This window comes from Balaenoptera physalus (assembly GCF_965194825.1).
Source record: "Balaenoptera physalus genome assembly, chromosome: 19".
NCBI classification, from domain to species: domain Eukaryota; kingdom Metazoa; phylum Chordata; class Mammalia; order Artiodactyla; family Balaenopteridae; genus Balaenoptera; species Balaenoptera physalus.
In genome coordinates this window covers 31,917,694-31,936,110 of record NC_138900.1, presented here as the reverse complement: position 1 = coordinate 31,936,110, position 18,417 = coordinate 31,917,694, and the positions used below count along the sequence as shown (strand labels likewise).

The window sequence follows — 18,417 nt, the reverse complement described above, 5'->3', positions numbered from 1 at the left end:
GTGTGGATTTTGCTGATAGTGTCCCCATGATGTTAATATGTGACTCCGTCCCCTGTATTTCCTCTAAGCCAATAATTAGATTTAAGCAGCTGTTGATGATCATTGTCAAGTCCACTATTTCAAAAGGATTTACAAGATCATAGCACCCTATATCTATCACTCCTCAGCATATATTATCAGCTGGAATTTTCTATTTAAAACAAACAAAAAAAAGGAACATCTATTATTATCTTTTTAGTCACCCGAAGTACAGTTGAGACAGGCAGGTTAAATGCTTAAATTTTCTTCCTTCTCATTTTTTTTCCAGTTTTTTTTAATGTGGCAAAATACACATAATGTAAAATTTCCATTGTGACCGTTTTTAAGTGTGTGGTTCAGTAGTATTAAATACATCCATAGTATTGACCATCCAGCTCTTTTCATCTTGTAAAACTGAAACTCTACACCCATTAAACAGTAACTCCTCATTCATCCCTTTCCCCCAGCTTGTGGCAACCACTGTTCTGCTTTGCTTTTTGACCACTAAAAGTACTTTGAATAAGTGAAATCATACAGTGTGTGTTATTTTTAACTGGCTTATTTCACTTAACATAATATCCTTAAAATTCATCCATGTTGTAGCGTATGTCAGAATTTTCTTCCTTTTTAAAGTTGAATTGTATATATCCACATTTTGCTCAGCTTCCACATTTTAGCTATTGTGAATAATGTTGCTGTGAACATTGATGTACAAACATCTCTTAGAGATCCTGCTTTCAGTTCTTTTGGGTATATATCCAGAAGTGAAATTGCTGGTTCATATGATAATTTTGTGTTTAATTTTTTGAGGAATGGCCATCACAGCAGCTTTATCGTTTTACATTCCCACCAACAGTGTACAAGGGTTCCCGTTTCTCCACATAATTGCCAATATTTGTTATTTTCTTTTTTTTTTCATAGTAGTCATTCTAATAGGTATAATGTGGTATCTCATTGTAGTGTGGATTTGTTCTGTTTTTTGGTTTTTTTTGCCGCTCCACATGGCTTGCGGGATCTTAGTTCCCAAACAGGGATTGAGGGATTGAACCCGGCGCCAGCAGTGAAAGCACTGAGTCCTAACCACTGGACTGCCAGGGAGTTCCCTCACTGTAGTTCTGATTTGCATTTCTCCTAGTGATTAGTGATGTCGAGCACCTTTTCATGTCCTTATTAGCTATTTGCATATCTTTTTTGGAGAAGTGTGTACTTAAGTCCTGTGCCCTTTTTTCAATTGGGTTGTTTCTTTGGTGGTGTTGAGTTTTAGTTAGTCTCTGTTCAGAATATTGCTCCCTTATCAGATACATGATTTGCAAATATTTTCTCTCATTCTGTGGGATACCTTTTTACTCTGTTGATAGTGTCTTTGTATGCAAAAAAAATTTTAATTTCATGAAGTCCACTTTTTCTGTTGTTTCTTTGTTGCCTGTGCCTTTGGTGTCCTATCCAAAAGATCACTGCCAGGTGCACTGTCATGAAGCTTTTGCCCTATATTTTGTCTTGAGAGTTTTATACTTTTATCCCTTACATTTAGAGCTTTGATCCATTTTGAGTTAATTTATATATATGGTGTTAGATAAGGGTCCAACTTCATTACTTGCATGGATATCCAGTTTTCCTAGCACCATTTATTTTTTTTTAATATTTATTTATTTTATTTATTTTTTTTGGCTGTGTCAGGTCTTCGTTGCGGTGCGCAGGCTTCTCTCTAGTTGTGGCATGCGGATTTTCTCTCTGTAGTTGTGGTGCGCAGGCTGCAGACCGTGTGGACTCTGTAGTTTGCGGCACTCGGGCTCTCTTGTTGAGGCGCTCGAGCTCAGTAGTTGTGGCGTGCAGGCTTAGTTGCCCTGCGGCATGTGGGATCTTAGTTCCCTAACCAGGGATTGAATCCATATCCCCTGCATTGGAAGGCAGATTCTTTACCAGTGGACCACCAGGGAAGTCCCATAGCACCATTTATTAAAAAGACTTGTCATTTCCCCACTGAATGGTCTTACCACCTTTGTCAAAATTCATTTGACCATATACTCAAGGGTTTATTTCTGGGTTCTTTGTTATTTCACTGACGTATATGTCTGTCTTTATGCTAGTACCTCACTGGGGGTTTTTTTGGGTTTTTTTAAACTTTTTATTTTATATTGGAGTATAGCCAGTTATGTTGTGATAGTTGCAGGTGCACAGCAAAGCAACTCAGCCATACATATACATGTATCCATTCTCCCCCCAGACTCCCCTCCCATCCAGGCTGCCACATAACATTGAGGAGAGTTCCCTGTAGTACTATACTGGTTTGATTACTATAGCTTTGGAATATGTTTAGTAATCGGGAAGTGTGAGTCCTCCAACTTTGTTCTTTTTCAACATTGTTTTGACTATTTTAGGAGGTCCCTTGAGATTCTACATGAATATTAGGACTGGTTTTTCAGTATCTATAAAAAGTGCCATTGGGATTTTGGTAAGGATTGTTCTGAATCTATAGGTCACTTTGGGTAGTATTGACATCTTAACAATATTGTCTTTCAGTCCATGAACATGCAATGTGTTTTCCTTTATTTGTTTTCTTAATGATTTCTTTCAACAATGTTTTATAGTTTTTAATTATATAAATCTTTCACCTCCTTGGTTAAGTTAATTCCTAAGTATTTTATTCATTTTGATTCTATTGTAAATGAAATGTTTTCTTAATTTCCTTTGTGGATTTTTCATTGTAAGTGTTTAGAAATGCAGCTGATTTTTGCATGTTAATTTGTATCCTGCTACTTTTCTGAATTCATTTATTAATCTGAACAGGTTTTTTTTTTTTGGTAGACTCTTTAGGGTTTTCTACATATAAGATCATATCATCTATGAACGGAGATAATTTAACTTTTTTCTTTCTAACTTGGATGCTTTTCATTTCTTTTTCTTATTCCTCCCTTTTTTTTTTTTTACCAGTTTTCAAATGCTTCTAATCAGCTTTTGCAATTACATTTTTTTTTTTTTGCAATTACATTTTTATATAGTATACTAATTGCAAATGAGTAAAGCATGCCTGGTGGTTGTTAAAAGTAATACAACTTCCTTCCTTTAAAAGTATTTTATGAATTTACATTCCCACCAACAGTGCAAGAGGGTTCCCTTTTCTCCACGCCCTCTCCAGCATTTATTGTTTGTAGATTTTTTGGTGATGGCCATTCTGACCCGTGTGAGATGATATCTCATTGTAGTTTTGATTTGCATTTCTCTAATGATTAATGATGTTGAGCATTCTTTCATATGTTTGTTGGCAATCTCTATATCTTCTTTGGAGAAATGTCTATTTAGGTCTTCTGACCATTTTTGGATTGGGTTGTTTGTTTTTTAGATATTGAGCTGCATGAGCTGCTTGTAAATTTTGGAGATTAATCCTTTGTCAGTTGCTTCACTTGCAAGTATTTTCTCCCATTCTGAGGGTCGTCTTTTTGTCTTGTTTATGGTTTCCTTTGCTGTGCAAAAGCTTTTAAGTCTCATTAGGTCCCATTTGTTTATTTTTGTTTTGATTTCCATTTCTCTAGGAAGTGAGTCAAAAAGGATCTTGCTGTGATTTATGTCATAGAGTGTTCAGCCTATGTTTTCCTCTAAGAGTTTGATAATGTCTGGCCTTACATTTAGGTCTTTAATCCATTTTGAGTTTATTTTTGTTTATGGTGTTAGGGAGTGTTCTAATTTTATACTTTTACATGTACCTGTCCAGTTTTCCCAGCACCACTTATTGAAGAGGCTGTCTTTTCTCCACTGTATATTCTTGCCTCCTTTATCAAAGATAAGGTGACCATATGTGGGTGGGTTTATCTCTGGGCTTTCTATCCTGTTCCACTGATCTATATTTCTGTTTTTGTGCCAGTACCATAATGTCTTTGATTACTGTAGCTTTGTAGTATAGTCTGAAGTCAGGGAGCCTGATTCCTCCAGCTCCATTTTTCATTCTCAAGATTGCTTTAACTATGGAGAACAGTATGGAGGTTCCTTAAAAAACTAAAAATAGAACTACCATATGACCCAGCAATCCCACTACTGAGCATATACCCTGAGAAAACCATAATTCAGAAAGAGTCATGTACCAAAATGTTCCTTGCAGCTCTATTTACAGTAGCCAGGACGTGGAAGCAACCTAAGTGTCCATCAACAAATGAATGGATAAAGAAGTTGTGGCACATATATGCAATGGAATATTACTCAGCCATAAAAAGAAATGAAATTGAGTTATTTGTAGTGAGGTGGATGGACCTAGAGTCTGACATACAGAGTGAAGTAAGTCAGAAAGAGAAAAACAAATACCGTATGCAAACATATATATGGAATCTAAGAAAAAAAAAAGGTCATGAAGAACCTAGGGGCAAGACGGGAATAAAGACACAGACCTACTAGAGAATGGACTTGAGGATATGGGGAGGGGGAAGGGTAAGCTGTGACAAAGTGAGAGAGTGGCATGGACATATATACACTGCCAAACGTAAAATAGATAGCTAGTGGGAAGTAGCCGCATAGCACAGGGAGATCAGCTCAATGCTTTGTGACCACCTAGATGGGTGGGATAGGGTGGGAGGGAGGGAGACGCAAGAGGGAAGAGATGTGGGAACATATGTATATGTATAACTGATTCACTTTGTTATAAAGCAGAAACTAACACACCATTATAAAGCAATTATACTCCAATAAAGATGTTTAAAAAATAAATTAATTAATTAATTAAATTAAAATAAAATAAAATTTAAAAAAAAGTATTTTATGCTTTAACTCCTAAAATTTCTTGAAAAACAGGTAGCAAATAATATTTTATAATTCAAACTTTTTATTATTTCTGGATGATTATGAGTTTTATTACTAAAGCATTTTCATTATTAATATACAATTTGCAAAGTTAAGAAAATTTTAGTGTTGAAATTTACTTTGGATTTTACTGGTTTAAAACAAACCAGGCCACAAATTGAGCCTTTTGCCCAGTGAGTTTTTTATGGTTCTGAGAGTTTAGGTTCCTGAATGTGGATTCAGATTGGAAAGAGGAGAGTTTAAGAAAAGAGCAGTTACTTTTAGTGTGGCATACCGGTATGCTAAATCATGTGAAAACACAAAATAAAGTTTTTAGTACGTTGTCCTGGAAGTTCTCTTAAAACCTTGTTTTTCAAGATAAGGATATTCTATAGTTAAAGGCTCATTTTCTGTTATTTTATTTCATTTATTTTATTTATTTTTAACATCTTTATTGGAGTATAATTGCTTTACAATGGTATGTTAGTTTCTGCTTTATAACAAAGTGAATCAGCTATACATATACATATATCCCCATATCTCCTCCCTCTTGCGTCTCCTTCCCACCCTCCCTTTCCCACCCCTCTAGGTGGTCACAAAGCACCGAGCTAATCTCCCTGTGCTATGTGGCTGCTTCCCACTAGCTATCTATTTTACATTTGGTAGTATTTATAAGTCCATGCCTCTCTCTCACTTCGTCCCAGCTTACCCTTCCCCTTCCCTGTGTCCTCAAGTCCATTTTCTACATATGCGTCTTTATTCCTGTCCTGTCCCTAGGTTCTGCATAACCGTTTTTTGTTTTTTGTTTTTAGATTCCATATATGTGTGTTAGCATACGGTATTTGTTTTTCTCTTTCTGACTTATTTCACTCTGTATGACAGACTCTAGGTCCATCCACCTCAGTACAAGTAGCTCAATTTCGTTTCTTTTCATGGCTGAGTAATATTCCATTGTATATATGTGCCACATCTTCTTTATCCATTCATCTGTCAATGGACATCATTCCACTTATGTTCGTACACATACACACACTCACAGACAGACTTTTGTTTTTTACAATTCCTTTTTTTTTTTTAATAAATTTATTTATTTATTTATTTTTGGCTGTGTTGGGTCTTCGTTTCTGTGCGAGGGCTTTCTCTAGTTGCGGCGAGCGGGGGCCACTCTTCATCACGGTGCACGGGCCTCTCACTATCGCGGCCTCCCTTGTTGTGGAGCACAGGCTCCAGACGCGCAGGCTTAGCAGTTGTGGCTCACGGGCCCAGCCCCTCCGCGGCATGTGGGATCCTCCCAGATCAGGGCTCGAACCCGTGTCCCCTGCACTGGCAGGCGGACTCTCAACCACTGCACCACCAGGGAAGCCCCTACAATTCCTTTTTGAAGAAAGGTTTATTTTACGTATGGTGTTTTAGAAACTTAGTTTCTTTCAGTTCAGTAGTATTAGATTTCCTTAATCAACACCAACCCTGCCTTTAAGGAATTTTTTTTTATGAAAGAGGAAGTGATTATTGTCAGATGTTGGAAAATATATCCAAAGAGATATCTCAGTAGATTTTACACTTTATTTAAAAATGACATGAATACAACTCATCCCATTACAACAATTGGAAAATCCAAAAGTAAATATGTATAAATTGCTTAAAGCATACTTTTTCTTATTGAAGTACTGTTGAACTTCACTAATTTATTCAAAAAAGCTGTGGCTGGACGGGGGATGTGAACATAGATATGTGATTTCAGGATGTATTCTTCAAAGAAGTAACACCAAAACATTTTCATTTCTGTTTTACTCTCCCATCCTAAAGTCAATATCCAAGAGTGAGGAATGAAAGGGAATACTGGTGGAAATGCTGGCCTTAAGTACAGCTGTGAAATAGGTGAAACCTATCTTGAGGTCCCTTCATCTGTACTGTTCTTGGTCTCTCTCACCCTCTTGGGGCTCTGGTGACATTACTCTCTTTCCTTCAGCCAGCTGATGCTCTCAAACTGACCCCCAATTGCCCTGAATTTTCCACAGAGTTAATTTCATCCCTTGCAGTAAACCTTTCCCTTATGATTTATCCCAACAAAAGTTTTGCAGGGTATCTGCCTAGCCCAAGTGATAAACCAGTGAAAACAAGGTAAAGGTTCGCTGCTGCAGATTTTCCCTGGCCAAATAGGACATGCATTTCGAAAGAGGCCTTGAATCCCATAAGCACTGAGTAATATAAAAATTATCAGCACTTTATCAGAGTCAGTGGAAAAATATTTTGTGATGGGCAGTTTTCTCCACTGCCCCTTAAATCAGACCTCCTAGATGACTACAGTGCTACATGGTTTCCACATAGAACTAAGGTAGACAGGATGGACCCTACTATTTAAAAACCCTCCTAACTGGGTCTTTGTACTTATCTCTTGCTTCTTCAGCCCATTCATCCTGCACATTCTGAGTGACCACCTTCAAGCACTAAGGGCCAGGCCACTCCCCCATCAAAAACCTTCCCTGGTCCCCATTACTTCCGAGATGATTTCTAAACTTCTGTCTTCTAGATGTCCTGTGGACTGGGCCTGTCCTGCTTTTCTGGTCTCTTGTTTGCTTATACCCTAGATGAGCTGGGGTTGTTTTGTTTTGGTTTGTTTGTTTTAGATTGCACATAGAAGAGAGATCATATGGGTATTTGTCTTTCTCTGTCTGACTTATTTCACTTAGCATGGAAAATGCCATTAAGATATTTTTTGTACTTTTATGTCTTTGCACTTAAATCTTTGATCCAGTTGGATTTTCTGGTTGATATTTTTGTTATATCTTTAGATACACGTCCCTCTGTATTGATAGCCTCGGAGGGTTCCTAATTCAGCAGCACAGGCCTCCTTATAATTCCTACCTTGCTATTGAGGAATTAGTTCCTGAACTTATTGTTTACCTGTGTCCTGCCTTATACAGCATGTGGGTCATCAAAACCTTCTTGTAGGTTTGCCATAAATTAAAGGAACAGTGAATCATTGATCATTTAACTAAGAGATTTATTATATTTAAATAAAAGAAGACTCACTTTAAAAGGAATATCATAAATAGTGACATTAAAATTTTAACAAATTATAACATGGATATACACAGGAAACATAACCTCTTTGTTTTCTAAAATCAGGGCTCTATGCCTTGGGCAGGTATTGGAGAAATGGAATTTAAACTTCTCAATTAAAATTATGTATCTTGGTCTCTTGAGGGTTTTAATTTATTGGTTAAATTTTCAGTTTTTCTGGATATTAACCCATTTCTCTTCTCCTAGCAAAAATGGCAACTGGGTGAGCCTAAGGATAGGCTTATATGTCCTCAGGGAATTGGAAGAAGATGTCTTTCTTTGTATCTGCTCTGAGGTTCTTACACAACCATATTGATGGCCCTTGTGTATTAAGTGCCCTGCTGGTATTTGGCAGCTGGAGACCTCCTGATCTCTTCTCCTTGCTCAATCAGAGCCTCACAGTCTTCCCTGGCTGACTTGATCCTGCCTTGAATCTGATCCTGTTTTAATGGATTCCTCTGAAGCTCCACCTCTTCCATCCAGCCCTCTGACTTGGATTGTCCACTGTTCATCCTCTACCATGGAATTCATTTGCCTTGTACCATAGTAGTAGCCCTTGGAAGATCCGTTGGCCCTCAGCTTGGCTACTGTTGATATTCACCGCAGGGGGTCTTAAGTCCCTTTGCCACACATGAAAATGAAGGGAAGTTTGAGAATACTAGGTTACACCCTCCATGCTCTGTTTTTCTTCTGTGAGGATAACCCCTGTGCATAGCTATCATCTCAAAAGACAGACTCCTCCCTGAATTCCAGTAGCAGGGTCCTGGTCTTCCTTTGTACTCTGCTTTCCTTTCAACTTCATCATTGTTATCCCCCTCGAGGTTGAACCCTCACATTGAGGGTGGTCAGGGAAACTGGCCTTGACTCTACTCTGTCTTCCTGCAATCTCCGACTCCTCCTCTTTACCCCAAGCCTTCTCATTGCTTCCCTAGGTAGCTAACATCCAGACTTGAGTTCTTTCTACCTGTGACTTAAAGTAAAATTTGTTCAGATCCTTAGGTTTTTCTTTTAATATGTAAACAGAATTCTGGGGATTTAGATATCTGTTTTCATTTTCGACAAAGTCTGACTTTAAATACTTTTATCTGGATAGAGACTCAAAAACTGCCATTTTTGGAAATCAAAAGCTGAATATTATCTCTTTTTTGCAGTCCTGCTGTAATAACCCTAATCTTTTCCTAGGCCAACAGTTCTCTAAGTGTGGTCTGGGTATCCCTGAGGATCCCAAAGCCCCCTTTGGAGGGTCCATGAGGTCAAAATAGTTTTCGTATAAACCATAAGACATTATTTGCCTTTTCACTCTTTTCACTGTCATTCTTGCTCTCATTCTCTCACAAGTGTACAATAGAGTTTTCCAGCAATTTAAAAACATATAATGACCTCATCGTTCTGACGTCTTGTATGTGTGCTTATGTATTCTTATGTTTTAAAAATTTTTAAGTTTTAATGTAGTAAATTATATCAATATTATATCAATAGATATAGCTCACATAGACAAAACCTCTTTGGGGTCCTCAGTAATTTTTAAGAGTTTAAAGAGATCCTGACACCAAAAAGCTTGAGAACTGCTGCCCGAAGTAAATGGATGCTTCTAGCTAACTGGGGTCACTGTACAAAGTAATGAGAAAGAGTACTGTAATATCCTTCATACATACATACATTTATCAAGCAAAGATAAGATCTTGGCTGTGACAACTCAGATTATAACAATTTCTCTAAACATTCTCCCACCCCTCTTTCTTGGTCCTGCCAAATAATTATCATAGTCCTAGCATCTGACACACAGCCAAATGTAGGAACTTAGAGACTAATCTATTGGTGAGGTGTTCAGTTCCTTCAGATGGGTTCTCAGAAGCAGAATTGCTGAATCATATGGTAGTTGTATTTTTAATTTTTGAGGAACCTCCGTATTGTTTTCCATGGTAGCTATACCAATTTATAATCTTACCAGGAGTGCCCAAGGGTTCCCTTTTCTCCACATCCCCAGTAGCATTTGTTATCTGTCTTTTTCTTTTTTTAATATATAAATTTATTTTATTTTTTATTTATTTCTGGCTGTGTTGGGTCTTCGTAGCTGCGCAAGGGCTTCCTCTAGTTGCAGCGAGCAGGGGCTACTCTTCGTTGCAGTGCGCGGACTTCTTATTGTGATGGCTTCTCTTGTTGCAGAGCATGGGCTCTAGGCACGCAGGCTTCAGCAGTTGTGGCATGTGGGCTTCAGTAGCTGTGGCTCAAGGGCTCTAGAGCGCAGGCTCAGTAGTTGTGGCACCCGGGCTTAGTTGCTTCACAGCATGTGGGATCTTCCCGCACCAGGGATCGAACCCGGGTCCCCTGCATTGGCAGGCAGATTCTTAACCACTGCGCCACCAGGGTAGTCCCTTTTTGATGCTACCCATTCTAGCAGGTGTGAGGTGACATCTCGTAATTTTGATTTCCATTTCAATGTGACCTGGAAATTTCTTTAATATCACAAATCCTTTTTCACTAATTCATCAATTTCAATAATTATTTACTGAGCCTCTACTCTGCAAGGCATTATACTAGAAACCAAGGGATCAAAGATGAAAAACAAGATCTCCAGACTCAAGAGCTACAATGGTATGAATCTCAAGGATGTCATTATAGCAAGACATCACTCTATTCATGCTGTATTCAGAAATTTAAACTTGATTTTTGAACATACTAATTTGTGTCTTAAATGTTTTAAAATTCAGCAGAATTTCAGACCCAGATGCACTTTAATACTCAAGAGTATCATTTGTTCATAGTACATTTGATGGAGCTACAGAAGATTCTTATATTTTTTTCCTTGCACACCCCTGCTGATCTTGTGGCTTTAAGCATCATCTATATTCTAATGACTCCCAAATTTATATAATCTCCAGGCTGGACCTCCCTCCGAGCTCCAAACTATAGCTCCAACTATTTACCAGCCATAACTACATCCATGTCTATGTCTGATAAGACATTTCAGACCTTGTTTCCCAAACTGCGACCTCCTCAACCCATAATCTTCCCATCTCACTCAGTGGCAGTCCCGTCCTTCCAATTCCTGTGTCAAAAATGTTGGAATCATCCTTGCCACCTCTTTCTAGCACACACAGTATCGAGTCTGTTATGAAATACTGTTCATTCTACTTTCAAAATATATCCACAACCTGACCACTTTCACCACCTCCACTGTAACCATCCTGGTCCCGGAAAAGGTCATTTCTCACCTGAATTATTCCAGTTGCTATTCCCCTGCTTCCAGCCTGTTTTCAACATGTGAGCTGCTATGATCCTTTAAAAATGAAAATCAGGTCATGTCACTCTTCCTAAGGTTTTCCAGTGATTTCTTTATTACATTTAGAGAACTAGCCAAAGTGTACAAAATGGCCTACTAGGCCCCACATACTTTGGCCCACCGTCACCTCTCTGACTTTCTATTTTATTTTCCCACTTGATGCCTTGCACTGAACACGCTAAACTCCTTGCTGTTTCTTAAACACTGCAAAGCAAGGTCCAATCTCAGGGCTTGGGTCGAGTAGCTATTTTCTCTGCGTGGAATATTATTCCTTCAGATATCCATATCACCTCTGTTTTGCCGAAAGCTTTACTTTAGGTTTCAAGGTTCGTAGGATTTGCTGGCAAAATAACCACTCTACACTCAGTTAAACAAGTATTTAGAGAGACCTCATTGAATTAACAAAGATTACAGTATACTAATTAAGAAAAGAATAGTATAAGAAAGAATAGTAAAGACAGGTTTATACGTCACCGAATTGGGGAAGCACCTACATCCAGATCCAAGCAGTGCTGGGAAGTCCCTTGAACAGCAGTCTCTGGACTCCCAGTTGGGAAGGTCCCAGGTGGTGCGTCCACCCCACAGGTAAGACTTTAGTTTGCCACTCGATGGAGCCCAGCTTTTAGCAACAGGCCACAGGCTGATAACAGTCAGCCTATGTGCAAGTTTGCAGCTCTGGTTGTTGTCATAAATGCCTTGGTCTTAACTCGTAAGTCTTGGATTGTTCTTGATCCCCGGGGGCTGGCCAGACCCTCAAGGTGCAAGAAATCCCATGACTTACTCTCTATCTTATCTAGTGGATTACAATGTGTGCTGGCACCACCCCTGCTGGCCTGGGTGTAGCTCAGCAGTTTGGCATGCAGCCAGCTGTAGAGTCATTAGTGCTGCCTCTGAAGCCTGAACAAGACTACTTTACCAGCTTCCCCAACAACCTCTTTCAAGTTATTTCTCCAAGTAAACTACTTCCTTCACATCTTCACTCACATGTCATCTTATTTGTCAGTGAGGCCTGCTGTATCTGAAATTGCAACTTTCACGCACTTCCCTTTGCTCTTTCTCTGCTTTCGTTTTTCTCCAAAGCCCTTTCACCTGCTGAAATAATATAAACTTATTTTTATTATGTCTTCTCATACTATATCATAAATTCCATGAGGGCAGGGATTTTTTTGCTGTTCTGGTCACTGTTGTTTCTTCAGTGCCTAGAACAGGGCCTGGCACCGAATAGGGACTTGATGGATATCTGTTGAATAGTAACAATTTTGGCAGCAGAACAGAATCTGAAGACAGCTAGCATATTTTTAGGTGCTCAAACTGTCCCTAATTGGTAGGCCTCTCTCAGCTAAAGATTTAACAGCTAACCAAGGAAGCTCTCGATAAAAATGGTGTTTGTTTCCAGAAGTTCAAACACATGATTAAATGGGTTTTCTTTTAAAACACCACAAAGGATTTCTCAGAACTATATACAAAACTTAAGAACTTTGGCAGTGGGAATTTCATCTAAGCAGATGTAGAAAATAATGGAGACATTTCTCAAGAGTTCTGTCCATTTTTCTAAAAATACAAATTAAACCATTCCAACCCTTAAGATAACATAAGGTTATCTTATAAATCCCTTCTAAATGCATTCAGTTTGAACTGATTCAAATTCTCTTCTGAGTAATAGCTGATCCTTATCAGCAAAGATGAAGAGACCTGTTTACTAAAAACTGCAGTTGTTTTTGATGTTATCTGATAAGGATAGGACACCAGGGAGACAAAGTATTAGGAAATATCTTTTTGTAAGCATCCTGTAACTTCTCTGATACTTTCACACGTTTATACCTAAACGCTTCTGAGAGAAACTTTTCAGAGATATTAGTCTTTTGTAGCAATTTACACTTGCTTATCTTATAACTATTAGTACCTATTATTAGTACCTGGTCTTAATCCAGAGATGCCCACCCCTTCCTCCCCCCTCCCCCCAAAAGTCTTACCACAGTATCAAATCTGCCATAATTTTTTTAGTTTTTACCTGAGAGTCAAGAATTAATAATAAAAATAATCACTACCGTTTATTGAGCACTTAGAATGAGCCTGGCCCTCTTCTAAGCAGTCTATATGTATTCACTTATTTAATCATCATAACAACATTATGGAACAAGTTCTGATATTAACCCCATTATGTATATTGTGAAACCAACATAGAGAGGTTAAATAATTTCCCCAGAAATCACACCATGAAATCCCAAAGCCTTTCTGCCTCTAAACTTTCAGTTTAATATACATTTTACATAACTGTAGAGCTGTACTGTTAATATTGTGGTCCTAAACCCTTCTGAGAATCTGGGAAAAGTTATAGAACCTCTCCCAAGAAAAAATGCCCATAAAAATAAAATTTTATGTTCATGAATACCCTAAGAACTATCCATAAATTCTCTCAAAGGATTCCCCAGTTAAGAATGAAGTAATAGAGCTCACTTTAAATGTTCGAACATTACAGACATACATGATGCAGAAAACAAAAGTCCCACATTACCTGAAACCCTAGATATTAACGTTGTTATTGCTTTGGTTTGTGTTTACCAGATTGTTTTTTTAAGCATGTGATTTTATTTTTGGGTTTTTTTTTAATGATTTAAGGACTATATTAAAATGTAAAGCCTCTACTCATCAGAAGATATCATTAAAATAAATAGGGAAGACAGCCACAAGTTGGGAGAAGATACTTGCAACATATGTAACCAAGCATGAATTGAGTTCCAAAATAATTATAAATCAAGAAAAAAGACCACCTACTACAAAAATAGGCAAAAAATATGGACAGGAATATCACAAAAGTACAAATAGAAAAGGTTAATAAACGTACATGTTCAACATCTATAGAAATCAGAAATTAAGTGAAAGTGTTCTGCATTCAGCACTGACTTTTTTTGTTTTTTCTTTTCCCATTTATTTACTCTGAAAACTTCCAAGCATTCAGAAAATATTTTAAAAATTATTCAATACTCTTCACCTTGAACAATTTTTAATATTTTGCTATATTTTCATATATATACATATATATATGCATGCATGCATACATACATACAGAGGTAAAGAGAGAGGGTTTCCCTAAACTATTTAAAAGTGAGTTGTGGACATCTTGACACTTCACCTGTAAATACTTTAACATGCATCTCCAAAGAACAAGGATGTTCTCCTACCCAACCACAATACCGTTATTACACCTAAGAAAATTAGTAGTTATCCCATAAAATCATTTAATAACCAATCAATATTCACACTTTCACAGTTATTCCAAAAATACCTTACATAACTGCATTTCTTCCCTATTAAGGACCCAATTAAAACTCACATATGCATTTGGTTGTTATTTCTCTATAATCTCCTAATCTAGCTATACTCTTGCTTTTTTTTTTTTTTTAAATGATATTGATTTTTTGAAGAGTCCAGGACACTTGTATTATAGAAGGTGCCACATTATGGATTTATCTGGTTGTTTCCACATGATGTTTAACTTTTCAGCACCAGCTTCTTAAAGTAAAAAAATAGAAAGTACTCCAGTAAACTCAGTGTTATTGGCTTGGTATGTTTTTACAAAATAGATGAACTTTTTGTTCATTCATTATGAAGAAAAGGAGGGAAAAAATACTATAAATATTGCAAATATGATCTTTTTTTTAAAAAAAACTGAAGTATCAAGTATAATGAGTGCTTATTATATTAGTTGTAGTCCCACAAAGACAGTAGTATGTGGGTCATTGCAGTTATAGGGTCTCTTTGTGCTCTTTTAAAAAACATTAAATATTTTTTAGTTACTTTTTTCTTATATTAGTGCAATATGTTGATTATTGGGTAGAATAACAACATGGAATTTCTTCCTTTGATTCAAATTAAGTAGAATTTGTTGCATGAAGTACGATTTTTTTCTCGTGTTAAAAACAAAACTATATTTCAGTACATGAGATTCTAATATGTTGTACATCTATTCTTTGGTTCTATGCAAAGATATTTATGTCATGTTTTATATTCTAGAAATAAAAATCATCTCCTTGTATACATGATCAATTAGGTCATTTAAATCACTTACCTGTAAACTGAGTCTATAAAAACTGTTGAGATCAAACAAAATAGTTCAAGTCAATTGGGCATTTGGTAACAAGTGGAAATATATTCCAGATATTTATCACAGAACGGTAAGTGAACAATTTTTTAACAACCACACACACTGGCTCCAGGTGGCCTGAGCCAAGCTCCTGTAGGGAGTGGTGGCTGTGGCATCCAACCAGGTCGGGCTTTGGGTTTGTCTCCTCACAGCCTAGGTTTTGCGCAAGTCCCTTTTGTCCTTTGAGACTTTGTCTTCTCATTTGTAAAAATAGCTTGATACGGTGGCTTTAGTGTGTTTGTCACCAAGAACTATAATAAGAAAATATTTTATTTCATAACCTGTACACACAGTTATACCATGTATGTTTATCGATACATACCTATACATGTATAAACACTTTTATATTTCAACATTTACCCATACTATGTGTGTTATACTTTATTTTAAATTGTTGATGAAATTCATTTCATGACCCATAAAGAGTTTCGAACCCTTGGTTTGAAAAAAAGATTCACTTACTTTCAGATTCTACTACCAAAATGATTCTGCCACTTTGGTCATTCAGTCAGCAAACATTTATTGAGCAGTTATCATGTGCCTATGTGAACAAAACAAATCTCCAAAAAAACCTGCCTAGTGGCTGCAGAGAGGGGCTTCAAGCAGAAGCTCTGATGCTACAGGGACTCCTCAAAGGCCGCTGGACTTTGGAGACTCCTGTTCATGCTCTAGGGTGAGCCTTTCAAAGAGATATTTGCCCAGCACGGCCTGCGGACCAGCCAGCCTACGGAGGTTGGTCATGTGGTCGCCATCTTCTTGATGAGTTTCACCTGCTCCTCCAGGAAGCGGCTTTTCAGGAAGTCACAGAGGTGGGAGTCTGCGCGGGCGGAACCCAGGGCACGCAGATCCAATAGTGCCGGGTTCAGGTTCTTCTCCCTAAGAATGGTGGCTTCCACAGCGTCCTGGGTTTTACCCCACTCATCTTGAGAAGGCTTCCTTGCATCCTGGAAGAGGGGGCAGCCGCAACTCTGGTTCTGCATTTTCAAGAGACGCTGGGCAGCCTCACACTTCTCCTCGGCCAATTGGCGAAAAAAGTGGCCCACACCGTCCAGAGTCACATTGTTGCTATCAAAATAGAAGCCCAGAGAGAGCCGTGTGGCTGACAGGGTCGTGGCTGACAGGGTCTTGGTGCTCCGGCAAAGTGTCGGGCCTGTGCCTCTGAGGTGGCACAGCTGAGTTCAGGACATGGGTCCACCACAGACCTCCCGGCTCCACATAATATCAAACAGCAAAAGCTCTCCCAGAGATCTCCATCTCAATGCTAAGACCCAGCTCCACTCACCAACCAGCAAGCTACAGTGCTGGACACCCTATGCTAAACAAATAGCAAGACAGGAACATAACCCCACCCATAGCAGAGAGGCTGCCTAAAATCATAATAAGGTCACAGACACCCCAAAACACACCACTCGACATGGTCCTGCCCACCAGAATGACAAGATCCAGCCTCATCCACCAGGACACAGGCACCAGTCCTCTCCACCAGGAAGCCTACACAACCCACTGATCCAACCTTAGCCACTGGGGGCAGACACCAAAAACAATGGGAACTACAGACCTGCAGCCTGTGAAAAGGAGGCCCCAAACACAGTAAGTTAAGCAAAATGAGAAGACAGAGAAACACAAAGCAGATGAAGGAGCAAGGTAAAAACACACCAGGCCAAACAAATGAAGAGGAAATAGGCAGTCTACCTGAAAAAGAATACAGAGTAATGGTAGTAAAGATGATCCAAAATCTTAGAAATACAATGGAGAAAATACAAGAAACGTTTAACAAGGACCTACAAGAACTAAAGTGCAACAAACAATGATGAACAACACAGTAAATGAAATTAAAAATTCTCCAGAAGGAATCAGTAGCAGAATAACTGAGGCAGAAGAACGGATAAATGACCAGGAAGATAAAGTAGTGGAAATAACTACTGCAGAGCAGAATAAAGAAAAAAGAATGAAAAGAATTGAGGACATTCTCAGAGATCTCTGGAACAACACTGAATGGACCAACATTTGAATTATAGGGGTCCCAGAAGAAGACAAGAAAAAGAAAGGCACTGAGAAAATATTTGAAGAGATTATACTTGAAAACTTCCCTAATATGGGAAAGGAAATAGTTAATCAAGTCCAGGAAGCACAGAGATTCCCATACAGGATAAATCCAAGGAGAAACATGCCAAGACACATATTAATCAAAGTATCAGAAAGTAAATAAAAAGAAAAAATATTAAAAGCAGCAACGGATCCCCATAAGGTTAACAGCTGAGCTTTCAGCAGAAACTCTGCAAGCCAGAAGGGAGTGGCAGGACATATTTAAAGTGATGAAAGGGAAAAACCTACAACCAAGATTACTCTACCCAGCAAGGATCTCATTCAGATTCAACAGAGAAATTAAAACCTTTACAGACAAGCAAAAGCTAAGAGAATTCAGCACCACGAAACCAGCTTTATAAAAAACGCTAAAGGAACTTCTCTAGGCAGGAAACACAAGAGAAGGAAAAGACCTACAATAACAAACCCAAAACAATTAAGAAAATGGTGATAGGAACATACATATTGATAATTACCTTAATTGTAAATGGATTACATGCTCCCACCAAAAGACACAGACTGACTGAATGGATACAAAAACAAGACCTGTATATATTCTGTCTACAAGAGACCCACTTTAGACCTAGGGACACATACAGACTGAAAGTGAGGGGATGGAAAAAGATATTTCCATGCAAATAGAAATCAAAAGAAAGCTGGAGTAGCAATTCTCATATCAGACAAAATAGACTTTAAAATAAAGACTGTTACAAGAGACAAAGAAGGACACTACATGATGATCAAGGTGTCAATCCAAGAATAAGATATAACAATTGTAAATATTTAGGCAACCAATATAGGAGCACCTCAATACGTAAGGCAAGCGCTAACAGCCATAAAAGGGGAAATTGACAGTAACACAATCATAGTAGGGGACTTTAACACCCCACTTTCACCAATGGACAGATCATCCAAACTGAAAATAAATAAGGAAACACAAGCTTTAAATGATACATTAAGCAAGATGGACTTAATAGATATTTATAGGACATTCCATCCAAAAACAACAGAATACACTTTCTTCTCAAGTGCTCATGGAACATTCTCCAGGATAGATCAT

The 18,417-nt window shown here is 38.1% G+C and overlaps 1 protein-coding gene across 2 annotated transcripts in view; it reads left to right on the top strand.

Moving 5' to 3' along the window:
• ITFG1 (integrin alpha FG-GAP repeat containing 1) overlaps nt 1-18,417 on the top strand; it is a 269,509-nt gene that overhangs the window by 28,039 nt on the left and 223,053 nt on the right. The window lies entirely within an intron of this gene.